This window comes from Furipterus horrens, unplaced genomic scaffold (assembly GCF_987537825.1).
Source record: "Furipterus horrens unplaced genomic scaffold, mFurHor1.1.pri manual_scaffold_5, whole genome shotgun sequence".
Lineage (NCBI taxonomy): Eukaryota > Metazoa > Chordata > Mammalia > Chiroptera > Furipteridae > Furipterus > Furipterus horrens.
Genome location: NW_028327175.1, coordinates 92,157,621 through 92,178,191, shown reverse-complemented (window position 1 = coordinate 92,178,191; position 20,571 = coordinate 92,157,621).

Genomic DNA, 20,571 nt, shown 5'->3' with positions numbered 1-20,571 from the left:
TGATATAAGAGTACATCATTTATGTGCTAATGCCCAAACCAGCTACTGGTGAGAAAAACAGTATGACCATAATGGGCTTATTATTAATAAACATTCAACTTTGCACATGGGGGGGGCTCAAAGGTACATATGTGACCCAGTATTTGAGTAAAACTGTTGGAGAGGTTCTGTTAACAAAGAGAAGAGGGAAATAGGCAGTTAGGGAGACACGTAACAGTGACAGCAAGAGACACAGAAGATAAATAGGAGGTAGCTAGGTGAAAAAAGAGGGAAGGACATTCTAGAAAAGGAAAGGAGTTGTATATGGGAGGGACCAGAGTTGGAGAGACTGAGATTTATTCAAAAAACTGAGGAAAGCATAGTATGGCTGGAGTGATGGAAAGAACAGGAAAAGGGAAATCAGTTGAGGTCACATCCAGAAAGGCCAGGAAGGAGAGTTTAGATGGCCTGGGGATTAGAGTACAGAGTTTACAAAACTGGTTTTGAAATTTCTAAGAACAGTGATATTAGAAAAAAAAAAAGGTAAGATTCAGGTTATGTTGACTATAAGAGGTTTGGATGCAGGAATATATAATTTTTAACTTGGTATGAGAAATCTTGACCTTGTGACGTTAGCTTCAAGGCAATGAGGAAGCCACTATATATATATATATATATATATATATAAAACTAAGGGTAAACTTTGGAGAATACCTATATTTTAGGGTTGTGAAAAAGGGGATTGTGATTAGAGAGTGGAATTGGAGATGATGTTGGATAATTTATAAGAATGACTAAGGTCAAAGACAAATAATTCCAGTGCCTGGCTGAAGAGAAGTGGAGATGAAGTAAATAGAACTAATCAGGTTAGATAACCACAAAGTCAGAGTGTCAGATGGGCCATGAATCTGAATATTGAAGTCACTGATGATTATTAACAATGGAAGGGATAGAAAGGAAGATTTAGAAGCAGATGTTAAAGTCACTGAGTTAGTGGGGGCATATTCCCTGAAGACTGAAGATGATTAAGAGAAGAATATGATATGGACAGTATGAGGTTTAAAGGATAGTCATGGAATGATGACCAATAAGTGGCAGACAGGATCATGGGTTTATAGTTTACTTTTCACCCCAAACACATATGGTTAACTGACTAGTAGTTTAAAAGAGCCCAAAGTTCATTATGACTCTTAAGCCACAGATCATCTGAACAGAGATAATCTGAGAACAGAAACAATAGATATTTTGGTGAACACTGCAGTTGGAGATTTTACTGAGGGTTTAAGATTTGGCTCAGTAGCATTTCCTTTAGTGCTTCTCCTTTTAGTGTTTGGTTATATCTTGCTGTGTAACAGACTACTCCAAAACTTAGTGGTTATAACAACCAACTTATTATATTTTATGATTTTGTGTAATAGAAATCTAACCAGAATGTGATTGTTGGTTCTTTTGTTCCATTTGCTAGCAACTAAGAATGGGAAAGATCTAAAGACTCTAAGATGCTATTTTGGTGTTTTGGTGGGGATTTGGTGGGCTCTTTATTTAGTCTCAGGGTCTCTTTGGAGCAGGCAGACTTCTGATATTGTGAATAAAGGCTTAAAGAGTGCATGTTCTAGAGGTCAGGGCAAGCTGCAATCTTGCCTTGGAATGGGGCTTTCACTTTATTTATTAAATCATGAAGGCCAGCCCAGAGACAAAGGTAGTGGAGTATTCACTCTACCTTCTCATGGGAGGAAGAACAAAGAATGGCCCTCTTTACTCTGTCACACCAAGATAAGTTTTTAATTCCCATTCCTTTTAACCACACAACAAACTTTCTCTGTGAAAAATGTTATTTTCAGGGTTGTGTTATTTATTAAAGAAGAAAGGAGCATGACATAAAACTAGTATCAAAAAATCAAAGCAATATTTTTGGCTCTGTTATGAGCTGTGTTGGTGTAAGCAAAATTTTAACTTTCCTGTGCTTTTTTTCTCATTTCTCAAATAAGTTTAACATACCTACTTCTCAGGATTCTTATAATGTGACCATCTATATAAGGGGTATTGATGATAATGAACTCGCATTAAGTGCAGAGTAATTGTTATTACTTGCTGGTGTCATTAAGATCTTAACAAATCCTAATGGTTTCATCTTGCAGAGCAGCAATTTCCCATGTCTGAATTAGGATGACTCTCAGGGTAACTGAGGTGCTATCATCAAGGGTACCAGTTTTCTAATATTTTGCAAACACTTAGAGAGAGCCTCTTGGACTCTGTTGACAAAAGCAGCATACGTGACCTTTGCTGCTCTAAAATTGCCCCCCACCCCACACCTGCAAATGGAAGAATTACATGATGGGAAGTAACTACATTCTGGCTTTTCTTAAGAGAAGCCTAATGTATCTTTTTATGTGGAATAATACTTTTTTTTTAACATGTTCTTTGACTAGACTCTTCCCCTTCTTACGCCCCTTCTCTCCCTCCTCCCTCCCCCCTTGTAACTGTTAGTCTGCTGCTTGTTTACATGCCTCTGGTTGAATTTTGCTCATTTGTTTGTGTTGTTAATTAGTTTCCTGTATTAGGTGATATCATATGGTATTTGTCTTTTATTACCTGGCTTATTTCACTAAGCATAATATCTCTAGTTCCATACATGTTGTTGCAAAAGGTAGAAGTTCCTTCTTTCTTTCTGCTACATAGTACTCCATTGTGTAAATGTATCAGTTTTTTGATCCACTTATTTACAGATGGGCACTTCGGTTGTTTCCAGCACTTGGATATTATAAATAGTGCTGCTATGCACATAGGGGTGCATAAGTTCTTCAGAACAATACTTTCTGAGATTAATGTAAAAACTAAGGCCCGAGCTCCAGCCCAACAGGAACTTTTGTCAGTGAAAGTAGCACATCAATTAGTAGCTCCCCTTTTAACAGAGAAGCTGATTTAAAATTGAGCCACTTTAACAGCAAAGATACTATTTAAGATACTCATTCTTAAATGAAAATAATAGCATACTATATAATAATGCTCTGTGATATTCATTAATGGCTTAGACCTTGTGCTAGAAGGCTTAATTTCTGACAATCCAAAGAGCCTTATTTTCTGAGGGTTCCTACTAGGAAGCAGTTTCTCAGCACAGTTTAGGTTCTGGGGTATCACCTAGGAAGCAACTATGGAGTCATATAGTTATAGGCTGCAGTTCTTGAGAGTTGGAATCAGTAGATGTGGGAGGACATTGGCATTCTTCACTGGAACACAAGGTGATAATGAGGCATGGGTTCTACATATGAAAAAGAATTGTCTTAAGATATGGTGAAATGAGATGGCTTAACCTTGGGTTAAAGAAGGTAAAAGTATAAAGTGATAACGTTAAAATGAGTCCTTAACTTTCTGCAAGGCAAAGGGGTATGACTGTCCTCTATGAGACTTTTCTCTTAGTTACATAGAGTATAATGGGTTATTGGTAGAGGCTTCAGAGACTCATTTACTACAAAGCCTTCATTTTACAGAGACAACATCCTCCCCAATTCATGTTCCTCTTTGTTTTTCTAAAGCATCCCATACTTTCCTTTGTCAAGACACCTTTCACATTGTGTTGTAATTGGCCAGTATGACTATCTCGTGGGACTGAAATCAACTCAGTAGGTTGGATATTTTCTTCTTCATTATCATTTTTCTAATATCTGTTACTGTTCCAGACATTTAAAAGATGTTTAACTGATGGATGGGTGAGTGAAAATAATTAATACCAGAGAATTTAAATGTCTTGTTTGTGGTTTCAGGGACAACAGAGACAAATCTGGTCTCAGTTTGCAATCCAAAGATCTTATAACTGCATGTTGCTGTTCAGGGACTTTCTTATATATGCATAAAATAATGCCTGGCATGTTGTAAATGCCTACTAACATATTGTCTGTCTTATTTTATTTTTATGTGAAGTAAAGAGAATAGTAGTACAGAACAGTAATTAAAAACCTAGAGCTTGAAATCAGAAAAATCTGGTTTTGATGTTTGATGAGGATAACTCTGAACCTTATGCTGCCTAAAACACTTCTTGTAAAAGGGTATTATCGGGGTAACTCCAGCCTTATTCAGCTATTAAAAAAAGATATTAATGAGCCCCTACTAAGTACCAGCCACTTTTATAGGCATTGTGGACACAGAAATGAGGCAAACAGCCAAAATTTCTGATCTCATAGTGTTTAGATTCTAGTAGGGGGCAATAGACAAACAACAAAGAGATTGTATATTCTTCTGGATTTGCCATAATAAATCAGAGAAAGGGATAAATAGTAGACTCATAGTCAGATTTTATAAAGGCCAAGGTTGGGCCAGGCAAATATCACAGAGGCTGAAAAGAACAAGGGAATTTAAGACATATGCAAGGAAGTGACTATAACCATGTACCATGGAATTTAAAGTGAGTAGGGAAAGAAGTTAGAACATGAGAGGATGCAGTGAGGGATAGAGGAAAGACAGCAGGATCAGTGGGGTGTAGGTGCCAGATGGAGTTCAACAATTTTTGAAGTTGTTACATATCTTAGATTGGGTTGCCCCCAAAAGAGACCCAGAGATGAGGTCTTGAGTACAAGCAGTGTATTTGGGAGGCAGTCTCAGAAAGCACAAGTGAGGAAGTGGTGAAGTAAGACAGAAAGCAAGTAAATCTAGTAAAGTTGGGCAACTATGGTTCAGTTTCACAGGGGACAATCTGGAAAACATGTAGGATATTTCTCCAAATTGCCCTACCAGAGACAGGGAGACTGGGATGTCATTCATTGACTCTCTATTCCCACTGGCTGAGGGGATATTATGTGCCATCTCCATTATATATAGTGGAGGAAGTTCCCATGATAGAACTTCTTTTTCTCTGAGAAAGTTTTCAGAAAAGGAGAGACAGAAAAAGAAAGGCACAAGTGATTGAAGTGGGATGCTGTCAGCTTGTTGGCAGCCATGACTTCAGGTGAACTCAGTTCAAGGGGATATAGATGGAGCATAAACAATCATTACCTCAGGATACTGGAGGCAATAACTGAGAAAGGAGGAGGTAGTCATGGGTGAATGAGTTTCTGTAAAGTGATGTTATGGAATGATGGCAGTTATTATTAATAACAAGGTTGAGGATATGATGATAGAACTAAAAGCCAAGGTATAGTACATGACAAGATCAATGGAGGGGAGATATAAGAAAACATATGGTGCAGAATTTTGGAAAGATTATCTATGAGGATATTTAGTTCACCAAAAATTATGATGAGTGATGTTGAAGAAAGAGGCATTGAGTCAAGAACTGAAATTTTTTGAAAATTATGAAAGGGTAACCAAAGGAACTATAGATAAAAACAATAAAGAGGGATAATGTCTGATATAATGACAAGAAAATCATAGTGATTTTCAGAAGGAAGGTGAGAAGAATGATCATAAAACATCAACGAGCTTGCAAAGAGGCACTAGTAGCATTTCCAGGCCCAATATAAAGGAATGTAAAAGACCAGTCTCCACTGAGGTTAAGAGCAAGATTTCAGCAATAACATCAAGGTAGAGGGAATCTTCATTAGAAATATTTAAATACATAAAGAATTTAATTGATGACTAATCTTGATGTTCAGGGAGCTTAGATGACAGATGTCAGGGAATTGGGATGGATGGGAAATAAGAAAAGTAGATGCATGAAGTCAAAGGAAATGTGATCAGAAGATATGCAATCCTGGGTTTCATGTGGTTCGATCTTTACATTTTTGAAAATTGTAACATATAGGAGAAGCCAAAGTAAAGTTAATTTCTTTAATTTGCCATCTTAAATTTTCTCCAATTCAATAATCTTAAGTGTCAAAGAGGTTATTTAATTCAAAACCAAATTTAGCAGAATATTAGAATATAATGTTTGAAAAAATATAGTATTATTTGAAAATAAGAAACATCTCAATAACACAAATTAAAGAAAAATATGAAATGAATTATAAAATGTTTTGATCTAATAACAATAGAAATACAGTATATGAAAACTTTCATGATGTATCTTGTGGTTTTTAGGAGTTAATAGATGGCTTAATATGTTAATATAAAAAAATTAGGTGGAGGACTTCCAGCCAAGATGGAGGCTTAGACGGACACGCTAGGTCTCCCTCTACAACTAGAGAGGAATACAACTACTTCAAAACAAAGGATAACTAGAAATTCCAGAAAATAAAACTACACGGAAGCCCAACATATGAAGTTATAAACCAGCGGTGCCATTTGGGCAGGTAAGAGTTAAAGAGGGCAAAGCTGTTTGCGGAGCGGCGGGGCGGGGCGGCGAAAAATCCTGGAGGCAATCAAGCCCCTGGCGTGCCCGACTCCGGCGCTGGGGAGCAGCCGCAGCATCGCCTTGAACAGTGAGGCCCAGGGGGGCGGGAGGACGGATCCCGGTCTCCTAGCTGAATAACTGTGTGAATCCATCTTGGACCCCCGCCCCCAAAGAAAGAAAGCACCACAGGGCTGTGAAATAGGTCGCGGACAGGCGCCGGTCGCTGACTTGTGACGCGTACACAGGCACTGCCCCCGACAGCCGGCCCAAGAAAACAAAACGCATCTGTCAAAATGAGGCAGACAACTATAGAAATCCCGGTGACACAACTCACCAGGCAACAGATTGTTGCGTTGGTTGTGGTTTCGGACGCTGAAATAAATCCGGCAGGCAGGATGATTGGCCAGTAACGAACGGAGGGCTGTGGCTCGCTCAGACCATCAGCAGAGAGCGAGAAGCCTCATCCTCTTTTTATTAGGGAATAGAATAGGGTGTGACATTCCAGCCAACAACAGGAGAATTTTACAAGTGAAAGAATTCTTACAAGAGCATTAATATGTAAAATACGGCCAGGGTAACTCCTGTTTTATCTAGCGCCTGTCAAGGAAGTAAGGAAGATCCACTAAATCCTCAAGGCCAGCTCCATATCAAGACTTCATTAACAAGGAAGCAGATGGAGTACACAACAGAACCTGTTTTACCCAGGATTCCATGACTCAGTGGCCTCGACAGCCTAAAGCCGAAGGCGGAGACGAGAGTTGCTCATCGTCTCCTGAGTCACGGGATGCCACCTGGGTGGTGGGGCATGAGAATGCCCCTACCCAGAGATCTGTCTTCCTGCAACAACAGATAGAGAACCTGACAGATGAACAGATAAGAAACCTGTCAGAGGCTCAGTTCTGGGCCATTGTTATCAGGTGGCTTACAGAATTCACAAAAGAGCAGGAAAAAGATAAGAAAGAAGCGAAAAACTTTCATAACGAAAGGAACAAAACCGCATACGAGACAGATGGTGAGGAAAAAAAATCCAGAGTTCATTTCAACAAACTGGAATATGGAGAAGGAACAAGCAGTCAACCAGTGCAGAGAGAGGAAATGGGAAGCAACAATGAGAGGATCAGAAACCTCTGGGACAGCTATAAAAGGCCCAACATAAGAATCATTGGTTTGCCAGAGAGTGAGGAAGATGAACTAGAACTTGAAAAATTGAGTGAAAATATAATAAAGGAGAATCCCAGACTTAATAGACTTGCAGGTCCAGGAAGCAAGGAGAGTTCCCAAGAGACTGGACCCAGGGAGAACCACTCCAAGACACATTATAATCAAAATGTCAAAAATTAAAGATAAAGAGAGAATCTTAAAAGCAGCAAGAGAGAAGAAAAGAATTATGTACAAAGGGGTCCCAATTAGACTATCAGCTGACTTCTCAAGGGAAACCCTACAGGCAAGAAGGGACTGGCAAGAAATATTCAAAGTAATGAAAATCCAAAACCTACAACCACGAATACTCTATCCAGCGAAATTGTCATTCAGAATAGAAGGACAGAGAAAGTGTTTCCAGGACAAAATAAAACTGAAAGAGTTCATTAGATCCAAACCACTGTTATATGAGATGTTAAAGGGACTGGTTTAAAAAACAGAAGCTAGGGAGATGAAACAAAAGCAAACTAAATAGGCAACGAGAGTGGAAAAGGAACTGTGGGTACGGGAAGCATATTGGGGGGAGGTCAACAGGGAGGGGGAATGGGGAAAGGGAGGGAGATGATATAGGAATTGGGGATCAAGGTAGGAGGGAATGGAATAGATGGAGAGAGGTTGGGAGGAACTGTATGCACAACTAATGGACATAATCTAAAAGGGGGGGACAACTGGAGGGAGGGGTGCCTCCGGGTGGAGGGGAGCAGAGGGAAGGGAAATTGGCACAAATGTAATATTTTAATCAATAAAACACATTAAATGTGAAAAAAAAAATTAGGTGGAGAAGGGTGAGAGCAATGGGGGAAAAATGGGGTAACTATAATAGAACAACAATTTAAAAAAACATATTTCTTACCATGAACCATTGACTCAGGCAATCATTATACTAAAAAAGTAGTTATGAATTTAAAAAATGAAATAACTAAGTGGAAATGAAGGAAAGTAACACTTAATTACATTATTTATTTATTTATCTCTGTGATGCCACGTGTTCAATTTCAAAAGTCTTCTTCAAATACGATTTTACATTTCAAAAAACTTAATTATTCAAAATGTCTATTTTTAGAATAAAATAGTACATCGTTCTGTAACTTTAGTTTTAAAAAGAAGTTCTGAGGATGAAAAATAATAATAATAATTGAAATGAATGAGCCAAGCATAAAGCTAAGCATTTAGCTCACATATAAAAAATATCAATAATATAAATATAAAGAGAGTAGAGAAAGGAAATAATAAAGACAAGCCAAAATTTAATAAAATAAAGACAAACAGATAGAGAAAAATAAAGCCAAAAGTTTGTTTTCTGAAAAAATCCTTGACAAAGTACTATGAGATTATAAGAACCAATGAAAAGGAAAATAAACAAATATTCAATAACAGGATTTTGTAAAGATACATTATGATATGTGCTGAATACATAAAAAGATAATTAAAGAATGTTATGAACAACCTTAGATTAAATTTGAAAATGTAGATAAAATGGGAAAATTCTGGAAAAGTATAACTTAAAAAATAATTCAAGGACAAATAGAAAACCTAAAAAGTGTTATGATCATTAAATACAGTGAGGTAATAGTTTACAATTTTCCCACAAAGATGACTACAAGCTCAAATGGCTTTTTCAGCAAGTTTTACCAAAAATCTAAGCAAAAAATTTAATTCTTACAAAAACCTTTTAAGAGACCCTTTTTGGACACTAGAAAAGAGGGAGCTTAAAGAAGATAACATAAGAGAATGCATTAATGATTATGGAGTAGAAAAATCATCTCAAGTAAGAAAAAAGGCATTGTTTTCAAAGAAAAAATTACAAATATTTGCACATTAAAATTTAGAATCTTGTTCATTGATGGACACCAGAAGTAAAGTGAAAATAAGATAAGTCACTGCTTTGCTTTGTTTTGTTTTGTTTTGCAGCACTCAAAAGTGACAGTGGACTAGTATCACAAATATATAAAGAACTACTATAAGTCAAAAGAAAAAAGAAAAAAAGCGCCCCCAAATAGCTGAACCACTTGAATAAACACACGTGAAAGAAGAGATTCAAATAGCCAATACAGACACCAAAACTACCCAATCTTATTGGTAGAAAAATGCAAGTTAAGACCGCAACGAAATATCATTATTTCCTCAACAGGCACATGTTAAAATGTCTGGCAAAATCAAATGCTGTTAAAAGTGGACTGTAATAAGAACTCTCACAATGCTACAATGTACAATATGTTCATTGGCTTAACTACAGTATGGTAATTAACAGAGGGAAAGGGGAATGGGTATAGGGGAGATAAATGGTGCTGGAAGGAGACTTGACTTGGAGGGGTGAACACACAATGCAATATACAGGTGATGTACACCTGAAAAAACAATGTTACCCCAATGCATTCAATAAAAAAGAAAAAATCTGGAGTTACCAAATAGAGCTGAAAGCATGCATATTCTATTACTTAATAATTTTACTCTAGGTATTTTTCCCTAGAGTAGCTTATGCACATGTGATCTAAGATCTGCATACAGAATGTTCATAAAGGAATTGATCATAGTGACAAAAAAAATTAGAAAACAAACTAAATGTCCAAAAATAGTTAAGTGGGGAAAAAAAAAAACCACTGTAGTATATTCACATAATGGAATACCATGCAGATATAATAATTGTTACTACAGGTACTCCCCAAAACATAGATGAATTTCACAAACATATGATTCAGCAGATGAAGCAAGAAACAAAAGAATGCATGCATTATGATTCCAATTATATAAATATCAGAAAGAGGTAAAACTAAACCATGCTGTGTAGACATGCACACAGAGAGGGCAAATCTATAAAGGAAAAGAAGACAATATTTGTAACAAAAGTTATGATCATGTGGAACACACAGGGCCCAAACCGAGTTCTATTTCATGACCTAGAAGGAATGTCATAGGAGCTGACTTCGCAAATATAGCTGTACTGTATATTTATGTTTCCTATGTTTTCCTGTATGTATATCTCACAGTTTTTTAAAATGTTAAAATGGAGATTTATTGAAAATTATCTGCCTGCTTATATGATAATTTGTTCTGAAGATTGAAGATAGTAACTGTTCATCCATCATTTCATTGCACTTATTTTGCAACACTGTACATTTGAGAATCACCATATTTGTTTGCTGAGTATTTAGCAAGTGAATTTTTAATAGAAGCAAATTTATCATTTCATCTTCCACTAATTTAGTTACTTCTATAGGAGCTTTACTAAACTTAACAAAGTTTATAAGAAACTGGAATTCCTGGAAACATCTGGAAGTTAAATGTTTTTAAATTAATAGCACAGGGGAACAATTTTTAACATAATTCCTGTTGAGTTCAATTTTTCAGCTGTTTTAGACTTAAATAGGCATGCTGACTTCAAAACTGCAGTTAGTTTTCTTTTATCACATCAAGTTTTTTCTGTACAGCATATCTTAATGCGACCACTCTAGGCTGGATCGAGCCTGGATTGAGGGAAGCACTAGTGCTCTCCTATTGGCTGAGAGCAAACCTCTCTCAAGAGGAGAGGGGGGGAGGGATGACCTTGGAGACCAGCGACAGGTTCATATTTGTCTAGACTATTCAGTTACACAGGAGACAGTGTAGTGAGAGGTCGTGTGCCGCTCTATATAATGAATCGTATTCCAAAGTGGAGTCTGAGTTCTTGTCTGTATACAAGGAGTTAGTAGAATTTATTTTTTTATTTACATACATACTCATTTCCTTTCCTTCAGATCATGTCTGCCTCTGCTATTTCTCATCGTCAGTGCCTAAACAACCCTGATTTGATTTGTTGTATCTGTGGCTGTTTCACCATTCTCAAAAGACAAACATCAGCACATTTGTCAGGCAAGCCTATTTTGCATATTTTAAAGTAAAACTGGTGATCAAGATAAATCTTGGGCCCCTCATAAGGTGTGCAAGCAGTGTGTTGAGAGTTTACAGATGTGGACAAAGGGAATAAGTGATAAATTACCATTTGGTATACCTATGGTTTGGTGAGAGCCCAGAGATCATTCAAGTGACTGTTACTTTTGTATAGTGAAAACATCAGGATTTAACAGGAAAAATCAATGTAAAATAGGGTATCTTAGTCTACTATCAGCTATATGCCCAGTGCCTCATTCAGCTGAAATCCCAGTGCCAGTTTGCATTGAACTGCCCTCTTTCAAAAAACAGGAGTATGGTGAAGAACTAAGTGACAGCAATGATGAAGATTTTAAAATTGAAGATGACTCAGTTCATAAGGGATTTGACCAGCATGAGTTGAATGATTTGGCACTAGATTTGGGACTATGCAAAAAGACTTCAGAACTCCTAGCATCAAGACTGCATGAGAAAAACTAGCTTGAAAAAGGAGCGAAGGCATCCTACTTTTGATCAGGAGGAAGGGCATTTCTGCAGTACTCTTGAAGTGATGGTGGCTTTGTGCCTTGCCATAACATACATGGTTTAATGGAGGAATTGGGAATTCCAATCTGTAACACAACTGAATGGTGACTGTTCATTGATAGCTCAAAGTAGAGCTTGAAGTGTGTCCTCCTCCACAATGGCAATTTATTTGGTGCAGTCCCAATTTCATGAAGAATATGAAGACATAAAGAGAATCATTGATCTGTTGCAATATCACAAGCACAATTGGATCATGTGTTGACCTTAAAATGGTCTGCTTCCTTCTTGGTCAGCAATGCGGATACACCAAGTATCCCTGTTTTCTGTGTATGTGAGATAGCAGAGCTCGCGAGAAGCATTGGGTGGAGTCAAATTGGCCTCCAAGACCTGACCTCAAACCTGGTGATCCAAACATTCTACATGAGCCACTTGTTTACAGAAAGAACATTATATTCTCACCTCTGCACGTAAAACTGGGTCTCATGAAGCAATTTGTTAAAGCTTTGCCAACTGAATGAGACTGTTTCAAGTATCTTATTTTGGCATTTCCTAGCCTGTTGTTTGAAAAGATAAAATACCTTAATATGTATGTTTGGTAGCAGAACTTTACTACTTGTACACAATTTGACTTACAGTAACAATATATAGCCTTTACATGAATAAAATAACTCTAAATAAACAGTATATTCATGTAATTTTCTCTTTATTTTCCTTTGTATGTACATTTTTTATGATTTTTGGGACAAAGGGAAGGTATCCTGTACTTTAAAAAGTTGATGTGATAGAGAAAAACTGGGGTCATTTTTGGATTCAGATGCCAACAGTTAGTAAAAAACAAGTATCAGATCTAACTCAATGAAAATTGTGTTCCCCAGAGTAGTTAACATTTTCATCAGTTTGCAGAGAGTTGTCTTGACAATCTAAGAATAAGCCTAGTAGTTATTTCTGGGGGATTATCTTAAACCTTTCTCTACAATAATTGCACTTGGTCAGAATGAAGTTTCTTTAGATAAGTAGTCCCTAAAGCTGGTCTCCATGTATTATTTCCAATGCCTCCTAATAAAAACAACAGAGTTAGAAGCTTGACTTTGTGTGACAATATTATCTTCGTTGGTTCCTAGCAGGTTCTTACCCTTGCACTCTCTCACACCAACAGGAAAATTCCACTGGTGTTTTCCACTAATTCTTCTTTTTCTTCTCTCTCCAGATGTTGCAACTGCCAATACCTAAAGTACTCGAGTTCATAAAAATAGAGTTGCAAACTCTGTTCACATTTATTATCATTTGCTTTGTGGATCCTACCTAGCTAAATAGTAATAACAATGAGAATTTCTCTTAAATCATCAATTTTCACATTAGTTTGAAGGTTAGTAATTTCTCTATTTTATATCATAAGTTAATTACCTCCTGATGACTTGTGAAACATTTTCTTTTGGGGAGATTCAGGGGCCAGCAGAAGAACTTAACATCTAGATCAATCACTTAATTTCTGACTCTGATGACCAGTTAAATATCAAAAGAGCACATAAATAGTATTGGTACACTTTAAACTGGCTCCCACTCAATCTGTGGTTTTATTTTATCAACCAACCAATTGAGTACTTTAAAAGTTATGGCTAAACAAACAAATATGGCTGTTCAGAATGATTTAAATGATCAAGTCATTCAGAGTACTTTGTTTATACAAAATAATTTAGTTCAGTTTTTGGAAAAATAGTAATTTGGTCTTGAAAGTCCTTTCTGGTTTATAATACATAGCTGTCTTAGATGGTGTGCTTATGTTTTAAGCTTTATTTATTGTAAGTGCTTAGTAACCCAAGCCACAAAATTGCAAAAATCTTATTCTTCTATTTTCCCAGTTTTTCTTTCTTCTCTTAGTGGTGCCAGAAACAAAAGGACATGTAACTTTATCCTTTCTGGTTGCTAATACTTTACCTTTTAGACTCTGGAATGACAAGTTCTATAATTGCTGCTATTTTTCACCATTCTGTTCCTTTTTGTGCTATGAAGTGGCTGGTGTGTACTTCCAAATTATATTTTTAAATAAAGTTACTTTAAGTTGATGGAGGTTAAAGAAATATCTAAGCCAAAATGTTTTGGACTTCGTTTATAAAACAGGATTTGATTTTCCAGTTCCAGTAATGGGTCACTTCTAAGTTTCCATATTTTCTTTTCTACAGTCTTTGTATAAAAAATAATACCTTTTGTCCTTTGAAAATATTTAGGTCATTATTACTTGGTATAAATTTAAAAGAAGTCAATTAACAATTTCAACATATACTGAGTATATGCAGACAGCCTTAAGATTAAAAACAGAATAATGTGAAATAAAGATAAACTGGAAATTACCATTATTGTGGGGGGAAAGGGGGACAGAAATCTCTGACTTCCATGATTTAATAAGAATTGTTAACAATTCAACATGAAACTTAACATTTTGGATTTCTCCATTGCTTTTTGATATACAGTGGATTCATACATTCTTTCTCTTTTCTTCTTTTCTCATTTTTGGTAAAGCAAAGAATGTTTTCTTTAATTTATCAGAACTGTATTCCCTGACTTCCATAGTCTATGATGAGAAGAGAATTATATCATCTTACTAGAAATGATCACTGTCCCCAACAATGACTAAATTTCCAGAAAATTTGCATGGTTTTTCAACAAATGACAGTTCCCAAATGACAGAGAAGATGATAATAATATCCAAATTTTATATACAGAAAATTTTCATAATATAAACAACAAGGTTTCTTCACTACTTCAGTCTCTCTCCTTGGACCCGTCATAGTTTATCTATGTTCCAATTAAAAGGTGACATCATGTCTTAAACATAGCATAGTGTATGGCTTGACCAGCACAGAGAACAGGTCTGTCATCATGCTTTCTGTGCAGAGAGTGCTTCTATCCATATTTCTTTCTCATACATGTTGCTCTTTAGCTATATGTAATTCATCTTAAATTTGAGCAGTGAGTTTGGGGTCCTAAATTTCTCCTATTAACTCTAGTCTGCCAGTACAGAATGCCTGCCAATCAATTCTAAACACTGATTCTATCACCATGATATATTAGATCACCATGCTGTTTTACATCATCTACAACTTTATCAGAGTCATAATTGAAAATATTGAACAGAACAGAGCCAAAGATAACATAAGTTAACTTTAATCAGTGATCTTTGCACATGGTTCCCTAACAAGTTGCAAATCCATCTAACTGTACTATTTTCCAGCTCAAATTTCTCCATCTAATACATTTGAGAATCTATTAAATGCTTTACTGAAATTAGGGAGCACTATGGCCATACCATGTCCCTCATCTATAGTCCCAAAAAAGGAATAAATCCAAAACTAGTTATGCCTTTTTAAGTAAACCCAATGATTACCACTTATCATTTGAGCTTAGACAACCAATCTTTTAAAAATCTGTTCTGGAATCTTTCTCAAGACCAGTAAGAAGTTTGCAATATTCATTTCTTTGTGAATTTCAAAACAATATCTCATCTTTAGATACCCATAAGCTTTTTTAAGTTAAAACTCCAAATAAATTTTATTTATTATCTTTTATTTTTCTTAAAAGTACAGCTGGCATATAATACTACATTAGTTTTAGGTGCACAACATTAGGGATTTGACATTTATATACCTTACAAGGTGATCACCCCACTAAGGCCAGTAACCATCTGCCACCATGCAAAGTTATACTATCATTGACTATTATTCCCCATTCACCTTTTCACCCTTCCCTTCACCCCACCCCACCCCCTTTGGCACCATCAATTTGTTCTTTGTTTCTATGAAACTGTTTTGCTTTGTTTTATTGGTTCATTTGTTTTGCTATTTTAAAATTCCACCTATAAGTGAAATCATGTGATCTTTTTTATGTTTCTTCATAACAATTTACAGATTGTCAAACGGAAGCTCAACAATGCCAATTACTCATCCTTAGTGCTCTAGTCTGTATTTTTTTTTCACAGAAGTATATTGAGATGCACTAAGAGCATCCAATATTTCAGATCAAACTGTTCTTTAAAAAAGAGAGAGAAATACTATATTTACCAAATAAAAGAAAGGGACCTACAGTTGAATGTAGCTAAAATGAATTTGCTTAAGGAAGGTAAAAAAGTGGAAGCAGTTTTCATTATAAAACTCTTCTAACATATATTACCTTCTATGAAGTTTATTTCTTCTCCTCTTACCTGGACAACAAAACCTTCTTTGAGTCAAGGATCTGATATAACCAAATATTTTAGTGTGACTTTGAGTCAATGCATTCTCTTTCAAAGGGAGTATTTGTGTTTTACTCCCCACTTCTCTTATCTTCAAGTGTGGAATTTAAATCTAGATTCTTTATTAAGGGAATTTCAAGTACCATTGAGCAGATAGGGGAAATTCGGGTGAGCTGGGAGAGGGAAAAGTGCTCCTAGTTATCCCTGAAATCACAGCACTTGAATGCTAGCCCTTCCTTAGACTGGTAACTGAAAACCACCTGACCAAAAGACAAAACAAAAAAACCATGCCAACAATTCAAGAAAGATAGTAGATCTACCCTAAGCATCAACCAAGTTCTTACTCTTTCGTATCTGAAATATAACTTTAAAAATATAAGCCCGTGTTTATCTTCAGAAACATGAATCTTAATTTTTTTGTCAAGAATTCAGCATTCAGTGCTAAAAGGTCGCGAGATAGACACTGAACATGAAAGCTGAAACTTACTTCAAATTCAACTCAGAAAGCATTTCAGAGGCTGAGCTTTGGTGTCTGTACCATCTCTTCCTCTTAATGGTTATTCTGAACAGTGCTAATCTGGAAGCTTAACAAAAATTTTTAGTCACATTTTTAGCATAATTCATATCTAATAATAAATATAATCATGTTTCCTATTAAAATGGACTTTTAAGTCTTTCAAATAATTATTTGTGTTTAATAGCCTGCAATGACCTTTCCTAAGTGAGTCCTTATACATATTTTTAGATAAAAACATTTCATTCTAATGTCATCTCACCAATAAAATGTACCATGTGATATATTTTATTAACAGGTAGCTCAATGCCAATTGTGTTTAGGGTCAATATTGATTAAAAACAAACAAACAAACAAAAAAACCAAAAAACCCAGTCTTATACAGGAGAATTACTCAATACCCTAAGCAATGAGATATTCTAAGAGAGAATCATAAAAAGGGAAAGACAGGGTTAAGTAGCATTCAGCATGGATCCAAAGCTCATTTCTCATATTTTGAACATTTCATTTGCACTTTCAGGAATTTTGTTTACTGTAAATCTTTTCCTTTCGTTTCAACACATATTTTTGAAATTGGAAAGGCCTCTGAGAAAAATTACATGGAAAATTAATGGTATCTCAGTACACCCATGGCAAGTAAGGAAACAGATCTGAATAATTATCACCTATTCCAATTGTGAATTTATTGTAAAAATTCTGATGCAATTTCCTTCAGGTTATTTAAAAAAGACTCAATTGACTTAATCAATTGAAATGTTGCCTTAATCTTCAGGAATGTATAGTAAGAAATTATAGGCAGAGTCCTATTCTTCTGAATCTGCTACTATCCTTTGTATTTGATAGGGGGATCAATGGTGATGAACAGAGACTTGACTTGGGGTGGTGAACACACAATACAGTGTACAGATGATGTACTGTAAAATTCTACACCTGAAACATGTATAATTGTGTTAACCAGTGTTACCACAATAAATTCAATAAAAAGGAAAAAAAAAGATAAAATAATGAAATATAAAATGTTATATTAGATAAATATGTAACCTGACATGAATAAGAGATCAATTTTTGTTGGTTGGTTTCTTTCTATAACAGCTTCAAAGTATTAAAATAATTATTTTGTTATTCCATCTGAGGTCAATTTTGAACACAGAAACAACATTTAACAACCTGGGCTCAGTTTAGACTTGATAACCTAGTTTTTTAGTAAAATATACCATATGCAGTCCAATTATTCTTTTAAAATATGATTAGATGTATCTTCTACTTAAGAAAAACATTTGAGCGAATTTTGGAGTAGGGATGGGTAGGAGAGAAGTATTTTGCTAACTACTTCACATCATAGCCTTACTGGTACAATTTTTTAAATGAAATAATCCTGGAAGACATAATTATTTTCATTTTATAGATTAAAAAATTATAGCTCAGAGATGTTAAAAAGCCTGCCCCATACTGCTTAACTAGTAGTCAAATCAATGATGTTAATTCTAAAATCCATGCACTTTCTGCTACATCACATAAATGTTCAATAACAACAAAAAGGGTTAAGGCAAATTGCTAATTATCAACTTCTAGGAGTATCATACAGCACTAAAATTATACTTAGGAAATTTAACACCACAGGAAACATTTATAATTGTTCCATGAACAGGAATTCCAAATTGTAGAAACCTTGTGATTACTATTATGTAAAAATGAAAAAGATTATTTGATAAAGTGGTAATAGAATTATAAAGAATACTAAATGCAGTTTTTATCAGTGTTCTAAAGATATTTGTGAAATATATATAGAGAGAGGGAGAATGCCCATTTCTTGTTCCTTGAATATGGTAAAAATGAATGAGTTGGGATAGATTTTTAAGTTGGGAGTGCATTTTTTAATAATGGCTTTAAATGTGTTATCTCATTTAATCCTCACAAATATACAAACTGGGATCATTATTATTCATATTTCGCAGTTTGGAAAAATGAAAAAGAAATATGAATTAAGTAACTTAGCCACAATTTCCCAGCTAATTACTGATGGAGGCAAATGTTGGGCCCACAGCCCACTTTTTAGTTACACTGCCCATGCTGCTAATATTTAAGAAAAATAAAATATATCAACAGTGCTTACTTTATGGGATGAAAGCTGGATGTTAATAGATTATACAGTTATGACAAAATTACAGCTAATATTAAATACATAGGAAGTAACATAGACTCAGAAGTGCAGATAAAAAATTAAATGTTAGAAATAATTTCGAAGGGCCACTGATACTGATATGGTATTATAAAAGTAAACCATATCAAGGGATGAATAGAGAACAATTTAAAAATATTTTATGGAAGTTAACAAAAATAAATGAATTAGAAATATATTGAGATTGGCGTTTTAAAAACAATTGAATAGTTGTGGAGTCAAAGAGAAAATGTGGAAATAGAATGAGAATTCTGTTCATCGGAACAAATAAAGAAGATGGTATAGACAAACCAAGCAGAAGGGATACAACATGTAAATAAGACAAAAGAGTGGAGGAGAAAATTATGTACTTTATGTTTATGTGTATTTTATAGCCAATTCATCACTGAATTGCATTGAATTGAGTTTTGTCTAAATAAGATTTTTAAAAATCCTTACCCAAGGATATGTTTATTAATTTTTTAGAGGTGGGGGAGAGAGAGGGAGAGAGAGAGAGAGAGAGGGAAATATCGATGTGAGAGAAACATCAATAGGTTGCCTTCCATACACACCCCAACAGGAAACTGAATCAACAACCTAGGTATGTGCCCTGACCTGGGATAGAGTCCACGACATTTTGGTGTATGGGACGACTTTCTGACCAACTGAGCCTTGCGACAACAGCAAGATTGCTTTTTTCTTTTTAAGCATGAGGTATACAATCTTAAAATTTTAAGTGCACATCATGTTGCTAACTTTAGGCACTATGTTATACAGCAGATTTCTGGATTATTCATTTGTATTACTGTAACTTTATACCCATTGAACAACTGCCCATTTCTTCCTTCACTATCTCTTGGCAATTACCATTCTATTTTCTGCTTCTATAAGTTTAACTGTTTTAAATACCTCATATAAATGGAAGGCTGCAGAATTTGACTTTATGTGATATTACTTAGTATAATGTCTTCCAGGCCCACCCATGTATCTTAATTTCAAGTATTTTTAGATATATATCCAGGAGTAAAATTCCTGGATCATACAGTAGTTCTATTTTTAGAAGTACTTTCATACTATTTTGCATATTGGTTGCACTATTTTACATTCCTTTCAGGAGTGAATAGACTTCTACACTCATTTTATGAGTTCTGATACCAAGATAAAGACAATAAAAAGAAAGAAAACTACAGGCCAATATCCATGATGAACATAGATTCCAAAACCCTCAACAAAATACTAGCAAATAGAGGTCAACATCATATTAAAAGTATCATACACAATGATCAAGTGGGATTTATCCCTGGGATGCAGGAATAGTTCAACAACAAAAAACCCCATTCAATGTGACAAACCACATAAACAGAAAGAAGAGTTAAAGTATGTAATCATCTCCTAGATGCAGAAAAGGCATTTGACAAAATTAAACATGCTTTTATGATGTTTAAACACTCAACAAACTAGGTACAGAAGGAATGTACTTCAACATAATTAAGATCTCATATGACAAGATCATAGTTAACGTCATACTCAACATCAAGACAAGGATTTCCACTCTTGCCATTTCTACTTAACATAGTACTGGAAGTCCTAGACAAAGCAATTAGACAAGAAAAAAGATAAAATACTTCCAAATCAGAAAGGAAGAAATAAAAGTATCTGTTTCTAGATGATATGATCTTATATAACGCCAACCCTAGAAACTCTATGAGAAAAAATTGTTAGAACTAATCAATGAATTCAGGAGAGTTGCAGGACACAAAGTCAACATACAAAAATCAGTTGCATTCCTATACACTAACAATGAACTATCTGAAAAGGAAATTAAAAAAACAATCCCATTT